Source organism: Protopterus annectens, chromosome 1.part2, assembly GCF_019279795.1.
Source record: "Protopterus annectens isolate FY-2018-M chromosome 1.part2, PAN1.0, whole genome shotgun sequence".
NCBI classification, from domain to species: Eukaryota; Metazoa; Chordata; order Ceratodontiformes; family Protopteridae; genus Protopterus; species Protopterus annectens.
Genome location: NC_056727.1, coordinates 1,168,316,197 through 1,168,337,081, shown reverse-complemented (window position 1 = coordinate 1,168,337,081; position 20,885 = coordinate 1,168,316,197).

Genomic DNA, 20,885 nt, shown 5'->3' with positions numbered 1-20,885 from the left:
AACATGGGAGGACACAAAAGCAAACCCATACAAACACAGGGAGAAGATGCAGACCCCAAGCAGAAGGCATTCTAGCCAAGAATCAAACCTAAGAACCTGCAGCTGTGAGGCAACAATGCTACCACTGCACCCTCAAATATCAAGTATTTAAACATTTACAATAAGGTTAAAAACAGGAATCAAATTATTTTTACTTAAAGACATATACTATTTAAAGCTTTGCAGAGGTTAAATGGGTGTCTACAAAATGTGTTGCTAAATACATTTGTTTTAAAACTGCGTACGAGATTAAACATAAGTTGAACTATGCTGGTGAAACTGTCATCATAAAAGATAGCTGCAAAGTTTGGAAAAATGACTACTACAGGTGAGCCTTGAAAGTCATTTTTATTCAGATCAGACTTAACAGATGTCAGACAACTGCTAGTAAAAGCAAGATAACGTAACTGATATAATCCTTGCCAAACCAAGTAAAGACAGTTGGATGTTTTTCACATAGCATTACTTGCTTCCAGCAGTTAAAGCAAAAATAATTACCTCTAAAGAACATGGTTCACATAATTTGAAACTGTACTAGAAAAATAAGAAAACTAGGCTAGTAGAGACTAATTGGCTGTCAGCACAAGATGAAATATACTTGCATTCAACAGCTTGCTGATGAAAGTAAGTAAAACATGTGGACCTATGTTTTGTACTACAATTAGCACCTGAATTACTTTTCATATTTTCTGTTATCAGCTCTGCTGGTGTGTGACCACTTAGTAGGAAACCATTACATTCAAAGTACAGCTTGTATGTGGACATTTTATAACACTTACCCTAATTCTGAATTCTACACTTGATCATACTGTCCAGCAGGAATCTATTCATTTATTGTCTGTTGTAAGCAAATTCACCATTTTGGTTCAGGTGCATGTTTCACATTAAATTATCTGAGTACTGATTTTTTTTTCTGGGAAAGGCAGACTGATATTTATACAAAGTGAGGCAATAAATGGGTATGGGTGCTATGCTTCTATGTATGACTACTATACTATTAAATCTGTACTACTTACTTCTGTATGTGCATTGTTTGCATGAGCAGTATCATTTTGATATAATAATGGTCCTTCCTTTCAAAGGACCATTATTATATCTATATTTCCCTGCCGTTTAGCTTACCCTTAGCTTACCCTTCCTACTTACTTGGTATACTTCTGCACCTTCACTTTGTTCTTCGTCTTCTAACTTCTTTCTTCTTTCTTCTTCTACTACTTCTTTCTTCAGTTCTTCAGCAAAATATAGGCCGCCCAAAAAAAAATAAATAAAAATCCAATGGCAAATTAACTTATCGGTGTTAAATCCTTCCTGTGTGACTGACTGACTCAGTCACGATCGAATCAACCCACAACTGACTTACTGTTTGATTCTCACTCTTTTCCCAGCACATAAAGCCCGGGAAGAGAGTGACAACCAATCAGCAGCATTTAGCCCAGCAAGCACGTCATGTACGTGTCTGCGGACGTCGCAGTCTGAGCCCCTTCCAATTCTATGCGGTTTGGAACCGCATAGACTGCTGGGCATCACAATGATGCCTTAATTAGCCCACCGGGCTGCAATAAAAACAAAACAAAAAAAAAATCTTTAAAACCGCCGCAACCTGAGCCGGTTAAAGTGCGCATGCACGTACTTGCCAAGTCGCGGACTCGGAGACAAACAAAGTAATTTAAGTAAACCAAAAAAAAATACTGTGCTACTGTCAGTCTCTGTCATACAAAAAGGTACTTTTTCTTTTTTTTAGCTGCGGGGGCTGCAGTCTGGCAGTCTGATGCCACAAGCTGCCCCTGCTTTCTAATAGTTTTGCGAGTATTTTACCCCTTAAATCATCCCAGATTTATTCACTTAGCCCGTTAAATATGCCAGATTCATACATATAGCCCCTGCTTCTAATAGTCTATGATATTTTCTCCTTAAATCATCTCAGATTCATGCACATGACCATACAGTTTAGATACTGTTAGTGGTAGGTGACTCTATAATTAGACACACACACACACACACACACACACACACACTTGTACACGCACACACAGACACACACACACACACACACACACACACACACACACACACACACACACACACACACACACACACACACACACACACACACACACACACACACACACACACACACACACACACACACACACACACACACCTATCTGAAATTTTCAAGAGAATAAAATACCTTCAAAACAGCATGATAGGATGCATCAATTCAAAGCAGTCCAGCATGCTCAATCAAGTAGTTTTGCAGTACTTCCAGCCAGCATTCAATTCCTGATCACACTCGCAGAAGTAAACAGTCCTTCCTGGGCAGTTCAGTTGGTCATCCTTCAATTTCCACTTGCACTCGCAGAAAATTTAAAGTCTTTCCCGGGCAGAAAATGGAAATGTGTGCATGTGAGCCCTTGACCTCAATTCTGACAGGCTGACGGAGCTGACGTCAGCTCAAAAACCAAAAAAAAAACACATTTTTTTTAAAAAGCTGGGAAAATCGTTGGGAAAATCGGAAATGAAGGGGTACCACTCGGGAATCATGGCACCCCATTATTTGGACCCCAAAACTCGGTAAAAACGGAGTAATTTGGTACAGTTCGGAGGTATGGTGCATAGTGCTTATTTGCATGAAGGTTGGCATGGCACACCATATACTACTACTAATTCTCATTCTAAGTTCACCACCTCAAGACATGATTATGCACATGCTAATACTTTGCCATCAGCTGCTCAAAGTAGCTTGCCAGCTGTGTGATTCATGAATAGGTTGCACAACTTCTGTATGTCTTCATGGAATTTTGAAACCAAGGTTTCTGGATATCAGAATGACATTGACTCAGTTAAGTCAGTATGTTAATGTATGTGTGCACTCCAGTGATTACACTTGCAACTGTGTTACAATGGTTTGCAACTTTTCACACACAATCCGAAACTGCTATTCAAATTGCACTGTCATATTTAGGAATTGTCTGTTTGTATTGTCAATGCACATTGTGCAAGCTTGAAACAAGATAACTGATGGTGACACAGTAAATGGTTTCTATCTGACTGCAGTTAACCTGGAATGAACTGTCATGAATGCTTGCTTGATAATACACTGTTTTATAATTATATTTGTAACTGACACCCCATACTGTGAAACAGGTACATGTCCCTCATAGTACTGCAATGTATATGAATGACAGTATAGAAATCTAAACAGATAATTATGGCATTACATGAGACAAGTACAGTGCTGTTATGTTGGCCTGTCCAAGCACATACATTTGTTCCAAAACTTGTTCCAAACACTAAAGGCATTCTTCATAAGCTCATATGTGTGTACTAAGCTAATGGCCCTGGAGCTTTTACAAGTCTAGCCTATAAGATTACCCTGGCATTGTGCCACCCGACCTTAGTTCCCAGTGCCTCTGTCAAGTAGAGCCACTGGAGTGATCCCCGGGGTGAATTTTCTATTTCCCATCCACTCATCAAGATTTCTCTTGAAGATGGCCAGTGAGGTGCTCTGTTTGACATGTAAGGGAAGTCTTTTCCATAGCATGGGCAGTCTCTGGGTTATGAATCTGTCCCTCCAGCTTGTTCTATTGATTGTGGTATTGAGGTTGAGGTCTCTGAAGTGTGTGGTGCGGAGGGATTGGGACTTCTTGAGATGTAACATTTCTAACAGAGCTGGATCAGACATGGATTTGTAAGTCAAGCAGAGATTGCCTCTAAGTAGGCGATATGAGACAGAGAATAGTTGGGAGTTTTTTGAGTCTGTCCATATAGGACAAGTGTTTAAGGCCTAGGATCCTCTTTGTGAGGTACTTTTGTGGCCTCTCCAGTTGCTGCAGGTGTCTAGTGAGGTACATGCCAAATGGGGCATTGTACTCAATGGCTGGCCTAATGAGGGAAGAGTAGAGGGAGACTATAACCTCTTTCTTCCCGGATGCAAAACCCTTAGTAATGAGATGTGCCACATAGAAGGACTTTCTGACCACAGTGGCAATGTGGTGGTCAAAAGAGAGGTTGCTGTCAACCTGTGTTCCCAGATCTCTTATAACACCTTCTGTGTTCAGTGGACTAGCATCAATGTGGTAATTCATGGGAACCATCTTCCCAAAGAGGATGATGACATTTTGTGGCATTGAGCTTAAGCCCATGGTTCTGACACCAGTCATTGATCTGAGTGAGGCCTTTCTGTAGGATGTCAGCATCACTTAAGGAATTAATAATAGCTCCCAACTTGGAATTGTCTGTGAACTTTGTCAGCCAGAGTCACTTCATGGTGGCTTGGACTTCAGAGAAGTAGATACCAAACAGGAGAGGACCCACGACTGAACCCTGTGGGACTCCACTCATGACAGATCAGCAGTCTGACTTGGAGTCAGCTACTTTCACACGGTGAATTCTATCTGTGAGTCAGTTTGGAACCCACCTAGTGATATAGGGGTTGATGCCTAGCTTAGTGACTTTTTCTATGATTCCTGAGAGGGGAATGGTATCAAAGGCCTTGGTCAGATCAAGGTAGGTTGTATGAACTACCTTGCCTTCATCCACAGCTCTGGTGACTGATTCAAAGAAGTTGACCAGGTTGAGCAGGCATGATCTACCCTTCACAAAATCAAACTGTGTGGGGTCCAGAGTTTGGAGATTCCCTATATCCTTGTTTATTAGGTCCATGATGACTCCATAGCTTTGCATATCAGACTTGTCAGGCTAATGGGGTGATAGTTCCCAGGGTCTGTAGTCGCTCCTCCTTTGTGCAAAGGGATGACTGAAGCACTGTGCCATTTGGTAGGGACAAAGCCTGAGGTGAGGCTGTGGTTGAACAGGGCACACAGGTGAGGTGCCAGTTCACTCTGTAGTTCATGTAGAACACAGCCAGGGAAATTGTCAGGTCCCATAGAAGCTGTATTCGTGACCTTGAACAGTGCTGTTTTAACCTGTGCAGCAGTAATAATGGGGGCCTGCCAATCTACTGGTATTGTGATTGGTCCTTTGGTGGGCGAGAGAGGGGTAAAGTTGGCACTGAATCTGTTGGTCAGTATATTGGCAATATCTGTTGGCTCGGTATAGGAGGTACCATTGTGCAGTAGCTCAGATCAAATCTGGATATTTCTGTGGAGATTATTTACATAACTATAGAAGGCCTTGTGGTTGTCTTTACTATCTGATGCAATTCTGTTTCATAGCTAGCTTTAGAGGATTTGATGAGGGATCTCAACTTTTTGTTGAGGCTGATAAGGGAGTTTTTCCTGTCTTGGGACATCACCTTATTCTGCATCAGTTTCCTCCTTCCATTGTAAAGTCTATTTATGGTAGCAGACCACCAGATTGGCTTCCTTTTTTTGGAGGAGAATGTCTTGATTCTATTGGGTACAGCTAGATTCATGCATTTGTGTATATGTTCATGCAGTGCATTGGTGTATGATTCGGCAGTCATGCAACTATTCTCCATTTGCATTGGGTGCCGGGAAGTTAGCCACCTCTGTCTTTAGGAGCCCAAAGTTAGCTTTGGAGAAGTTTTTCATGGTGGTTACCATTGTGGGGGGTGGGGGATGGGAGGGATGTGGATTTCCAAGGTGATTAGTTTGTGGTCGGATCTAACCAGGGGGGAGTTGATTATTGGTGTAGAGCAACGGTCACCCCTGTTAGTAATGACCAGGTCAAGGATGTTTCTACCTCTAGTGCGGTTAAGAATGAGCTGGTTGAGGGCATTGGAATGAATGAATTCCAGGACACGTTGGGCAATTGTATTGGTATATGAGTAGTTTTCCAAGTTAATGGAGGGGTAGTTGAAGTCGCCCAGTATGAGAGTGTTAAGTTGCACCCTAATATTCTCCAGGATGCTTAGGAACATGATTTGGGGACCTATAGCAGGCGACGACCTGAATCTCTGTCTTACCCAATGTTAGCTGCACCTGAAGTGTCTCTGATGCATTATGATGGGCTACCAGTCTGGAGGTGTGTGCATCCTTTATGAATATGGAAACACCACCACCTTTGGAGCTTTGGTCCAAGTTCTGGGGCCGAAAGGTGTAGAATGAGTTATAGCTTGGTAGTGCAGGGTTGCTTTCTGCTGCCTTGAACCAGGTCTCTGTTAAAGCACAAATGTCAATCTTCTCCATTTTAAGGAGTGCTTCGAGCAAGTGCATTTTGAGATTTAGACTTCTAGCATTGAGCAGCATGACTCTCAGATTGCATTTGTCTGTAGCTGTTATGGTGGTAATTTGGTCTTTGGAACATCACCTAAAAAAGGCACTATAGGGGTGGCAAGAGCCTTGGTCAGTATCTGGAAGCTCAGGGGTGACAAATGCAGCCCATATCTGGCAAAGCATTGAGGTCTGTCAATCATGTCATCCCAGGCAGACAGATGCTGGATCCTCTTTGAATGACACCAGAAACTTAGCAAATTGTTGAAATCAGTCATTTTCTGCTTGCACTGTGGTATCATTCTGGGTGATGGTAGGAGGCTACTCACGGCTAGGGTCATACCCGCCTGGGCTACATAATCCGAGAGTTCTTCCATGTCTCTTTTCATGTAGTCCAGAGAGGTACAACTCAGGTCATTCACACCCACAAGTACAATGACAGAGTCATATTTGTACCTGTTGTTGAGGGACCTGAGTGTGTGCCTTATGTGGCAGATCCTGGCACCTGACAGGTAGCTGACTGTTACTTTCTTCTTATTCAACCTAGTGAGTGGGACATCAGTGTTCCTCACTATTGAGTAATGTATGACTAGTGTGTTGGGCATGCTGTTTTGCCTTAGGGGCTTTGGTTGAGTGGCATACTGTTTAGTAGAGTTATGCATCTCATGATTAGTGTTGTTTTGTGGTGGTCAAGTGCATTTCTGCCTTGGATGTCTCTGCTGTTTGGGTAGATTTTTATTGAGAGCCTCTGCAAAGGTGGGTGTGTGGTTTGTGTTTTTATGTGAAGGCAGCACTAGTGTGTGCTCTGGAGGGCTACGTGTTAAATGTGGTGTGGTGCCAGTGTTGACTTTCTCCTCTTGGCCAGCTATTCCAGTCTTGGCTGGAGAGTGTGTGGCTTCCAATTTGGAAATATAGGTGCATCTCTCGCAAGTCTGAGTGTTGGGAGGTAAGAGGAGAGGGTTGTCAGTGTACATGAGACAGTTGGTACATTGCCTCAGGATACCTAAGTTCACCAGATTAATAGGAGAAAGCACAGGGAACTGATCTTTAGAGATGCCTGGAGGGGTGGGCATTAATAATAAGTACTGAAACTGTTTCCTTGTAGAACATTTAGTGCTGGTAGCACTTTTGTGTGCTACAATAATTGCTACAAGATGTCTTGTAAAGTACTATACTAATAAGCTAGTAAAAGTGCAGGATAGGAGAGAATTAGCAGATCTAAGGGAAAAATTGAAGAGCAGACTTTTGCACCACTCAGAAGTTTGCAAACAGTCCTTGATACAGCAAATCTGTATCTGGACTAGACTAGTTACAGGAAAGGCAGGAAACAACCGCAAAAGTGGACTTTTAAACCTGAAAGTTGAAAGAAATGGAAAGAAAACTGCCCAAATGGCCAATAAACTACAATTTATGGGCCATAAACCACTCCTCTTGTGGTAGATAGGCTACTTAGTGCTTATCACTCCCACTGATAAGCTAGAAGGCTTCCCTGCAACACAGAAAGGCTTGGGGAGCTTAGAAGCTTGCAAACAGTCCTGGATACAGCAAATCTGTAGCTGGACTAGTCTAGTTACAGGAAAGACATGCAAATGTACGCTTTTAAACCAGAAAGTTGAAAGAGATTGAAAAACTGCCCAAACGGCCAATAAACTACAATGTCTGGGCCAGAAACCACTACCCTTATGGTCGGTAGGCTACCTAGTGCTTACCACTCCCACTGATAAGCTAGAAGGCTTGACTCCAACACAGAAAGGCTTAGGGGCTCACATTGTTGAAGTCAGACTTTTCCTATGGTGCTTATGATTTACACTCTGTCCTCTGGATTGTGTAATGAGATAAGAAGCTCAGTTCTCACAGTGGTAAATGTGTGTGTGTGTGTGTGTGTGTGTGTGTGTGTGTGTGTGTGTGTGTGTGTGTGTGTGTGTGTGGTGTTTCTAGTGACAGGTAATTAAAAACCTTAATGACAATGTGCTGTGTCAGTTTCCACACAGGAGAAGAATGCTGTTCAATTCCTGCAAAGGGCCACATTGTATGAATGTACTGACATTACACAGACAACACTGTATTCTTAGTTTTTAATTTGGAGAAAGAAATATAGTCATTTTATAATTTCCTGCCAGTGAAACAGTTGCTGTGTGACTGTCATGGTGAGAGTTCTCCTGTGTCATATGCAATCAGTAAAGACTTGTATAGCATGACTACACAGAGCATGGTTCAATTCAGGGACAAGGTTATTGTACAAAACAACAGGAACAGCTTCCTTTGCCAAGTAACATTGTTATTGCACAATTCAGAGATGTGTGACTATTAACATAGTTATCTCCTTGTCATCATTCTGACAAAATCATACCATACAAATAATCAAATATAATTTATTACTTTACATGTTAATTTCGTTTATTTGTAACAAGATCCACTGCTATGTCTTGTGTCAGACACAGTGCACACCTCTGTGTAGTGTGCAGTATGATAGGCAAGGGTTTGAATCTGGTAACATCTGTCTGTCAGATAACTGTTATCAACCAGTGGCTTAGGCAAAGAAAGCATTTATGGCACAGTCAGAGGGCAACTGTTTTAAGGCATCACCCTCCAAGGTAGGGAATCCATACCTGTTATAATAGGGAAGTGCTGTGAGACCATCACACGTGTTTGCCATGACACACACACACAGTATGCCTATTTCTAAGGTGTCAAAAATCCTGGCATATGTTTGAGTCTGACAAGATACAAATGTTGCATATGTCATTGAATGTTCACAGGCATTACTTAATTTCCAAATAAGAATTAACTACATTACATGTATTTTTCCAAACATTTATATGTGACTATAATTGCTTTCTTCACACTGTAGGGCTTTATAAGACATGATGACTTACATAACATTTCTTACTGTATGGAATGATGCAAGATCATCATAAAGTATGATTAGGCCTGTGTTAAAACACTTTCTTGTGTGTATAAGTTGTTTATGTAAGCAGTAATCCCCAACAAGGTGTGTGTTAACGTGCATACACCCCCGGAAGGGTGTCAATTACAAATTAACTAATTAATTACACATTAACACACACCCTAGAGGGCATGATTACTCTTAGAGAATGGGCTCTCTGTAAAATTGTTGTCTTTTACTTACTTTTTTTAAGTACTATATTGTTTTATATATACTTTTGATGTAAAATAGTTCCTGAACCTAATGTTTCAAAGTTTCTGTAGTATGTGTTAATGGTGTTGGAGGAAGCATTTTATATCAAAAATATATAAAAAAATAATATAGTACTTTAAAAATAAATAAGTAAGTAAAATACAACAGCTGTACAGAGAGCCCATTGTCTCTTTCTCATACACAATCTCTTTCTCCTTTCACACATACATACACATGCATACACCATCTCCTCTGGTTTCATACTCACATTCAGTCACAAAAGCATAACTCTCAACTTCTTAGCACAAAAGAATCTGGTCAAAGCCAAAAATATTGGAGGGATAAAGCCACAAAAATAGGGACAGATTTTAGTCATTGCTCTTATAAACTTAGAAAGTTGCTAGAATAAAAGTTTTGTATTTCAATGCATTTTCTAGAAGATATAAAGCCTGAAACTCAAATGCCTGTCATTATTTAGTGAATTCACTCTTCACTGATTTGCCTCAAGAGTTCAGAAAAAACACAAATTTTATGAGGAGCAGACAAAAAACAGGAGGCAAAACTCTGGACATTCTGCAAAATATTTGGACAGCTGAGAGCTATGCACACAAGATTGCTCTCTCTGTAATTTCTTGTGAGCGTGCCCAGTGTAATCACATAGTAGATGGGCTCCACTTACAAACTGAGACCTTGAACTACTGCACTGCCATCAAATCTGTTTTTTTTTATTTATTACTTGTGTATTTTGAGTGTTATTATATTAGTGTTTAGGATGTACATAAATATAAAAGATATGCTTGTCTAATACATGTGTCAAGGTAATATAACAGCTGTTTATGGTTGTCAGATTACAACAAATGGTAAAACATGTCCCTTTCTGATGTGCATGACACAACAACTGTCCAACTTTCTTCTTGTTTATACATGATGAAGTGGAAAATATAGTATTACTGTCTGTCATCAGGCATACATTCCCTCTATATACATATATTATTCAATAGCTGCAGTCTATGCGAATAGCATCTAATGTATCAACTCTCCTTGCTGTTATCTCAGTTCGACATGCTATCGACATTAGCATCACATTTACTCCCCTTTCTTACAATGTTGCATTGTGATTCACTCACATTCACTGTTAGCATGTGCATTTTTAGTTATATACATGGGTGAAAAAATAGGAGCAAGATTATTATTTCATCATTATGGACGCCTTTATGTTTAAAATGTTTCTTTGTGACATAATCACATTTGACTGCATTAACTGAGTACATTTCTCCTTCTAGCTTCTCCTCATACTTACGTCTGCACTACTAACATTGTATTCTGTGTACATTCTCCCCATTTATACTACTTGTAATCGCCTTTCACCTGTCTGCACATGCTCACATAATAAGTTTGCCTACAGGGAAGTGGTTTTGTTTATATTGTGCGTTTGCACTTTCCTGCACTGTTTCATGGCTGCCAACACTGCTGCTAGCCACATAATGGTACTTGTAAATGTGTAAGTGGGATGAACAGCATGTACATAGCTCTCAACCTTCCATCTCTAAAATGAGGAACACTAGCCCTCTCAATGTGGAACAAATGGGCAAAATGTGGAACACATACTAACGGCTTACTAACAACTTCAACTAGGAAGGCCATAGGATGGTTAAAATATGCTGGTTTTACTTACAATGAAGATCTTTTAATGAATTAATATGATTAATTTCTATTTACCATGGATTTCACTTAAAAAAAATCCTAACACTGAATGTGTGACAGGGTCTTTCAATGTGGAATATTGAAGAACTTTGAGGAACATGAACTTCTTAAGACCCCAAATGAGGTACGTTCCTCGTAATGAGGTACACTTGAGAGGTATGAGCATGTATATTCAAGGAGAGCTGCTGATTGTTGCACTAACTTGCTGTATTCATAAGTTCTGGCTAACAGACTCAAGAAAAAATTGCCATTGTTGATCTTTTCAGTTTAATTTGGTTTCAATTAGCAGAGATTACTAGATCAAACTTTTGCACTTTAAACACAATTTTTTGCAAAAGAAACATTTTATGTGGCCCTGTTTTTTTCTTTGGCAATAGATGCTGTAAAACCTTTTGACTAAGTAAATTTAGAGGGTTTTTTTTTTCAATGAATACTTTGGTTTCAGACAAAATGTGTTACTTTTTCTTTACTTCGATCTTTCAACTTATCTTTATATTAAACATTTATAAACGTTGATTACAAATGGCAGCCTTAAAAGTTACCCCCTTTCCCATTGCTCATTTATTTTGTATGGAGAATCCTTTCTCTTTTGATTCATTTCCCTAGCTCTGAAGACTTTTTATCTTAAAATACATTTGTAGATGATATCAGTATTTAGTTACACTCCACTTATGAATATATCTGTGAAGTTCTTTCAGCCAACAAAATCTTTTAACTTTATCTAACTACAAACCTAACCTCAATCAATTGATATGAAGTTATTTTTACAATGACTATAATTTTATTAATAATTTTCTACTTCCAGTATTAAATTGCAACAGATTTAAAATATATGTGTATTATTTTCTCTCAAAACAATCTGAGCTACAATCAATCTAACATAATAAAAGTAACATTCAACAAGACTAATGAGAAAGACATTTTTAAACTTCTCTTTATTCTCAGGCTTATCGGTTATTAGACTGAATGCTTTCCCCAGAATTTTATATTTATAAATTATTCCTTATGGTATTTTCTAAAAGTTATTGGCATTTATTTACTGGGTTAGTCCAACTCAGCCTTAAAAGAACCTTTTTCAATGGAGGCTCAGGGACAAAAGGTCCAATACAAAAACACAATTTACAATTAATAATTACAGTTGTTGAGTTATAAAACAATACTGACTCACAAAAGAAAACAGTGAAAATATAAAAGAAAAATGTACTGTATAATGTTGTACAACACAATTATAAAACAATACAATATGATGCAATTTTGCGATAATTTCTTATAAATCTGGAATGATGGAACTATAATTATATTAATTTACAAGGAAAAATAAAGAGGAGTATAACATATAAGGTGAAAAAATAAAGGAGTATTCATAACAGTTTATAAACTATCGAAAAACAACTGATAAGATGGTCGGTAGACTGACAGAAGGAAAAGAGGAGGTGTAGTGTGAAAGGTAAGAAAAGAGAAAACAAAGCAAGAAAAATAAATGCCAAAAAATGCATTATTGTATCTTTTGGGGAGTGGTGTACCCCAAGGAACTACCACATTGACAATGCACTCCTATGAACTGACCCAGTTGTTCAGGATTTGGGAACTTATGTGGACAGTGACCTAACTTTTGACCAACATGTGTGTACTGTTGTAAGAAAGTCTTTCTATATTGCACAGCTTATAAACAAATGGATTGGGTCTAGATGTAGGAATGCCATTGTCTACTTTTACTCAGCCCTTATGAGGCCAGTCATCAAATGTAATGATCTCATTGGCATGTATCTGTCCAGACACATGCAACAACCGGAATGCCCACAAAGATATGTTTCTAAGAGGATACAAGGCAGCCTAAAAAATATGTCTTACATGAGCCAACTCAAAGCCCCGTCACTATCAATAACCTACAGACTGTTAAGAGGTGAACTTTGACTGGCAAACAAGGCATCCTCTGACCCATTACTGATGGATTTACTGCACATGAGCAAGTCAAGTGGCATCAGAAATATTCAGTCTAGGGATCTAAACCATCTGCAACATCAACAGACTGGATTTGGATGGACAGGTATATTTTGCAGAGGATACCACGGCTGTGTGACAGACTTCCCATCCACATAAAACAAAGTTCATCCCTGTCCATTTGCATGTGCAACTTAGACCTATGAATGTGAAACAAAAACTTTACCTCAGGATTTCCCACTGTACTACTAATGGACTGAGCAACTCCTAAATGCTTTATTTCATGGGTGCCCTCATATTATCTATGGTGTGATCCTAGTTATCCTTAGTAGGGGTAGTATATAATTATCAACCATGAGGTGAGTAAAGTCAGCCTTAACCAAATGGAATAGGTTATTTTGAGCACAAAAAGGGAAATTGGCTAGGCATAGGTAGCCTAGTACTTACCTATGAACCTATAAACAAAATATCTACAATGAAGATTTAAAATGTATACGGTTTCTCGAATAATTTAGAATTTCTTAGGTTTTCTCTTAGTTTGAGCTTTCTGCTCCTAAAACACAAGTCAGTCATATAGAACTTAACTTCTATTGATATTTGTTAATCTCGAGATGCTCCAAGCCTTTTCAAACCCAACCACAAAATAAGCAAAACAAACAAATTGTGGTTTTCTGCTTCAAAAACTATGTTCTAAATGCATTTTCACCTTTACATTCTAGTGTGCTTTCTCATTTTCTTACCCCAGTCTTCTGGCTAAACCTCAACTACACAACTTGTAAATAAAATTAATTTAAAAATAAACATCTTTTTTCAGTATCAGGTGATTGAAACATGCATGTTTTATAGCAAACAGGATTTACTGCAGTAATTTTTAAATATGTATATCCAAATATAACTAGGATTAATGTTGGCTTTTCTACTTATGCACCTAAAATTACAATAACAGCAGTTCTTAAAAATCCACATTAAGAATATTTATGACATTGAAAACATCCTCATTTCCAACATGCTACTTATGCTCCATGATTTTGCTCTTCTTCTTCTTCTTCTTCTTTTGGCTTTTCCCGGTTAGGGGTCGCCGCAGCGGAGCACCTGTCTGCTCATGATTGGCAGTGGAGTTTTATGGTGTTGAGTTGCCAGCCCAACGCCCAACCTCCCACAGAAGGCACACACATGCACGCACTCACACCTAGGGCCAATTTAGAGAGTCCAATGTACCTACAGCTCAATGATTTTTCTCTATTTGATGTAAATAAATCCTCCACAAGTCAGATCAGCGCTTCATGTCAAAGTTTTACTGTTCCATGTCTTAAACTAACTAGCCCATCATTTGAAAATTGTTAGCCCAATCTATCGGCACAGTTTTCCAGCTCCGGAAGGTTAGTGACAGCCAACTTGATGCTACATATCATATCCAGTATCTTACAGTTGTTGGAATATTGCATGTACATGGCATTATACCAAGTAGCCAAAAGTCTGGTCAGTCCTGTGCTACTGGGTTACATCTAATGGTAGTGCAAGCTTTTGCTGTAGGTTTCTCCCATATATCAGCAATTCCTAGGCAGTACCAGATGATATGAATATAATCTGTCCCGTTTTTTTACACCTACAACAATTACTAGCTCTGACATTACCTGAACCCGTATATCTCACTGGGATCTGTTAATAGTTATACAACATTTTCATTACGGAAAAGCTGGTTAAAAGGGGGGCGGAGCCTAGATGGTCAACTGAGAGCAGTTAATTTTGCGAGCTCCATAAACTAGTATAATAATATAGGAAAATGTTATTATTTTTCAAGTTTAAAACATCAAAAATATATAGATAAAGTACTAAACTACATAAATATCAATTTTGGTGGAGATATACAAAAACTTCCTGTCAAGTAACTTGAAGACGAAAGTGATATTAAACTGTGGTTTTCGCTAATTCCTGGTGGTTTTCTTTATTGTTCAGCCTGTGTGGTGGTATACTACTGTTATTGGTGTTTGGCTTGCTGCTACATCCTCTGGGACTGTTTCTTTTTATTAACTTGGAGATATATTGAGTCATTGAATATGAACAACTCAAGGAATTCTCATCCAGATGCTGCGTTGAAAAAAGAACTGCAATCAATGACATCTACCTTACAGGAGCTATCTTTGAAGATGGGTGGCTTCAAAAATTACTTAGAAAACCTCAAATTAAATTCTCAAAAACAGACTAATACTCTTAAGGAACTACTACAGCAATACCGTACAAATATAATAAATATAAAGACTTCTCTAAATGACATTGAAGGGAGACTCAAAGGGGAATAATTCCAAAAAGAATTTCTGCTTAAACAGAACACTTGGCTGCTTAATAAAATAGATGACTTAGAAAACAGGAAAAGGAGAAACAGCATAAGGATCTTGGGTCTGCCTGAAAACACTGAAGGAGAAGACATTATTTCATTCTTAACCACCTGGATTCCTGAATTTTTAGACTTGAAAGAGGGACTTTCATTTGGAATTGAAAGGGCACATACAGCACTGAGGAAACCTGCTTCTAACTCAACAAATACTCCACCTAGATCCATAGTTACAACATTTCTTTCATTTCTGGACAAGGATCTAGTATTAAAATCTGCTTGGAGAAAAATCACCCTTAAAATACAATCAAAGCCTGATAAGGTTTGATAATGATTATTCTTCCAGAATACTAGAACAAAGGAAAAACGTCTGGCCAATAATAAAACTGTTGAAACAAAACAACATTAAAGCACAGCTGGCCTTTCCAGCCAAGAAAAAAATATGTTTTGCCAATGAGATGAGAACCTTTAATGACTCAGAAGAAGCTACTATACTAATCAAAAACAACAACATAGTGTCTATTCCAGATGAAATGGAAAGGATGGCCCCTACTCTTAAAAGAATAAAAGAAACAAATACTTGGACTGATGCTAGAAAGAAGAAACAAAAAACTGATTCCAAGATAGCTGTCCCAAAAATAACTCTTACAACTACATCTCTCAAAGTATCACCTGATATGGTACATCACTTGTCATCTGTTTTTATTTTAAAAAAGGAGGTATTCTTAAACAACTAAGAAACAGTAATGATTTATTCAGAATGTTCAAAGAGTCCAATAATTTTTCACAAACAAAGTAGGTCAAGATGGGTTACTATTTACATTATATATAAGCCATAGCAACATATAATACAAACATAGAAGTTTCTATTCACCTACTTGAATTCAAGTGAATACTTATCTTGTTAATTTTTCATTGATTTTACTTATAATAATTTAAGCAATTAATTAACTAATTCAACAAGGTACCATTCATCAGAGTTCAGACTCAAATGTAATAAATTAACATCATATATAATAGCAGTAACAGTAGATTGTTTTTTTTTTAAAAAAATGCTTTTGTGGAGACTAATGCCATCTTCAGTTAAAATATGATTTAGAAATGTTATGTATATCCTGGTTAAATAATAGTAGCAAGTTCTTAGCACAAATGTCATTGTTATTCTGTCTAAATATAGTTAATATTGATTATGGCAGGTATCACAGCTATGAGTGCTGTTTGGTCAATCCTGATATGGTGTGCATGGATGCAGCTGTGTCTGGCAGCTAATACAAATGTCATTATTATTCTGTCTAAACATAGTTAATGTAAAGTGCTTTTCATATGGCTACATAGCCAGAGTTCATCAGACAAAGAAAGCAAAAAAATTGCAGCATTAAGTGTTCACCCTATACCTTCCTATTACACTAATTAACCAATAAAAACACATCTCCATAAAAACAGTTAAAAGACAGTAATTAGATAATGTTAAAACAACCAAGATCAGCATGTAACAATCATATTCTAAAAAAATAGTATTAAATTGACAATAGACACTCAATTTAATAACATGGGCTTGTGTATAATAACACTACTGTTTTAACTTGTCATAAATGACATACACTATATGCTGATTTTCTCATATAAGTAAATGTGCATAACAAGTCATATAATTGCTTTAACTTGAATTGTGGTTTTGTAATACATCTTGACCATACATAATACTTAAGCTGTTACCAAGTTAACTAATGTTTTATACATGACATCAAACTGATAAAGTTGTTCAAGGGAAACATTAGAAACCTGAACTAGGAATGTCACAGAATGCGACAATCACATTCTGAACAAATAGTATTAAATTGGCAATAATCACTCAGTTTAACCTTTGCTGATTATACAAAATAGAATGTTGCCATTTAAATCTAAAAATGTTCAGTATATGCCATAAAATAGCAATTTATGAATATAGAAAGGGAACTTGTAATCATTAATCACAATAAGTTAATTTATTTTTAACCTATAATTTCACTCATTTTATAATAAGAAATGACAGATTTAAAAATCCTTATGTGTAGGAAATGGGGGGAAGAGGGATGTACTGATTATTAAAATGCACTAACTTTCATCAATGTTTGCGTAAACCAAACTTGATGGTTTAAGTAAGTTAGCAACAAAGTGATTACTTAAATACTGGCAGACAATGAAATATAAGTTCTGTTATATCTAGTAAAATACATTGTATTATAAACATTAGGTATAAATATTATTACCATTTATTTATATTAAGTAATGCGTTTTGAAGGGTACGTGTCACTTCACCTAAAACCCATTTCACCTAAACTCATTTCACTGAGACCAAATCACCTAAAGTCCATTTCACCTAAAACTCATTTCACCTAAAACTCATTTCACTGACAAGTAGTACAATAAGGCAATTGAAAGGTATATGTCCTTTTCCCCACTGTAGTGCGACCCTGGAGTTAGTATATATATTAAAGGGGGGTCACAACCTCCCACATTGGGGGTGTGGTGGGCATAGCCCCCCACTTATTTTGGTTTCATGTTGTCTGGTTTTGTTTTACATTATTTGGTAAAAGACAACTAGGTGGGGGCTGCACCCACCATACCCCCCTTAATATATATTCTAACATCAGGCTCGCACTACAATGGGGAAAAGGACATATACCTTTCAATTGCATTAGAGTACTACTTGTCAGTGAAATACGTTTTAGGTGAAATGGACTTTAGGTGATTTGGTCTCAGTGAAATGAGTTTAGGTGAAATGGGTTTTAGGTGAAGTGACACACACCTGTTTGAAATACTTCATCAGTAAAGGTAAATATGTTAAATAACTGTGTGCTATAATCTTTTACTGAGGTTTTATATATGATACATCCTACTCTAGTATGACTTGAATTGCTTCTCGTCTATCTTTCATGTAAATATTAATTGCTTATATAAAAAGTAGACATTTATATTGTATTAGAATTCTGTCTCATCTACAATAGTACTATATCTGTTCAAAATAATAAAAATATTGCTTATTCCTATTACAGATATTCTTCATATGATAATTCAATTTATGGAGCTCAGATGCTCTGGATTGTCAAGGTATGAGTGATAATCTGATGGATTTAGGTTTATCCATCAGATTAGGAATGATTTTCATTCCATGGCTAGTGCAGATCTCAGTTTTGGTAACATTTATTAGTTTAAATTTATTTCACAAAAACATTTTAGTATGCCTGACCAAAACATTACTTTATTGGTAAACACTCAAAGTATAAAACTGATAATTTCCTTTAAAAGTGTATAAGTGTATTAATTCTGGTTTAAGCACTTGGGCTTCAGGCCAGTTATTTTACATTAAGAGGGTTCGTGGTCTGCACTCTTCTGGGAGGAGAGGCTGGACTCTGCCCTTCCGAGCTGGGAATTTCTGGTTAAAGGCTTATAGTGCCTGCATATCTGAACTGCTTCTTACTGAAATTGGTACACCTAGTTTGCTGTAGCATAGACTAGATCCAGGCGTGCTGAATCTAGCTTTGTTTGTATAAAAATAAAAATAAAAAAAAAAACTTGAGCACTAATCCAGGCATTCTTTAAAGTATTCAGTTGTATTTATTACTGCTTGGTAGTAACTTGATTAAAGTGTAGCTATCATTCTAAGTCTTTTGGATTAAGCACTTGGGCTTCAGACCAGTTGTTTTACATTAGGAAGGTTTGTGGCCTGCACTGTGGTGGCAGGACAGGTAGCTTACATCCTTCTAAGTTGGGAACTGCTGATTGAGGGCTCAGTGTCTGTTATTCTAAAAGTGTATTAATTCTGGTTTAAGCACTTGGGCTTCAGGTCAGTTATTTTACATTAAAAGGGTTCGTGGTCTGCACTCTTGTGGGAGGAGAGGCTGGACTCTGCCCTTCTGAGCTGGGAATTTCTGGTTAAAGGCTTATAGTGCCTGCATATTTGAACTCTTTCTTACTGAAATTGGTACACCTTATTTGCTGTAGTATAGACTAGATCCAGGCCTGCTGAATCTAGCTTTGTTTGTATGCTTGTTGTTTGTTTGCTTGTTATTTCCCTGAAACGCTAATTCCACCTACAACGCGGCTTTTCAGCGCTTCTGTGGATCCCTAGTGATATCTGCATTGCCTGCTGTACTTATTTCCTTGTTTCACTTGAAAGAAAGTTACTGTTTGTTGTTTTTGCATTTAAGTTACCTGTAACACATTGCATTTAAGTTACCTGGCACTTGCTCACTAAAGCAATTATATAAGTCAGCACTAAAAAATTAAAAGCACTACACCCTCACAAACTCCCCTTGAGTACCTTGTTCCCCATTGGCCCTTTTTTTCAATTATAAAGGAATTCCCAATACTATTCTAGCATGTCCAAAGGTCAGTTGTCAATCTCCTCTCCGGTCCAGCTGGTGAATCTGGGAATCTTGAGGCAATGTTACAACTGCCTCATGTACACAGACAAACCTCTCCTCCTCCCAACAAATTCCAACACATGTGAGAGATGCAACCATATAGCCAAACTGGAGGCTAAGCTCTCTCAATTCAGTACTGGCGTAACCAGTCAGGAGGAGAAGGAAACCACACTCAATACAATTCCAGTCTCACATAGACCTACCACGACAACAAACCAAACACATAAACACACAAAAACATACTCGGAGGCTCTAAATAAAAATCTGCCTAAGCAGCAGAGACCTCCAAAGCAGACACCCAAGCATCCGCTACCCCAAAACAAAACACATGCAACACATAGCTCACAAAGCCAGTGTGCCGAACAGTCACAGCCCTTAAGGCTAAACAACACACCTGATACACTTGTAATAGGTGACTCTATCGTCAGGCACACTGACGTCCCGCTCACCAGGCTGAACAAGGAGATGGTCACGTTGAGCTGCCTGTCTGGCGCTAGGATCCGCCACATAACACAAGCACTCAGGTCAATCCAAGGCAAGTACAAATATGACTCAGTCATTGTCCATGCTGGTGTGAATGACCTGAGATGTACCTCCCTGGACTACATGAAAAGAGACATAGAGGAGCTCTCTGAGCATGTAGCCCAGGCCGGTATGACCCTGACCTTGAGTAGCATCTTACCCTCACCAAGAATGATGCCACAATATAAAGACAAGATGATCAATTTCAACAATTGGCTTAAGTATTGGTGTCATTCAAAGGGGATCCAATGCCTGTCAGCCTGGGATGACATGCTCGACAAGCCACGATGCTTCACTAGAGACCGCTTGCACCTGTCACCCCTGGGCTTTCAGATATTGGCAAAGGCTCTTGCCACCCCCATAGTGCCTTTTTTAGGCAAGGCTCAAAAGACAAACCCACCTCCATAGGTATCACAAGGGATAAGAAACTAAGACTATTGCTGCTCAACACCAGAAGTCTAAACCTCAAGATGTACGCACTCGAAACTCTCCTTAGCATGGAGAAGATCGATATCTGTGCAGTAACAGAAACCTGGTTCAAGGCTCCTGAGAGCACCCCAGCACTACCAGGTTATACCTCATACCATGCTTTTCAGCCCCAAAACTTGGACCGAACCACAAAAGGAGGGGGAGTATCAATATTCGTCAAAGATACCCACACCTCC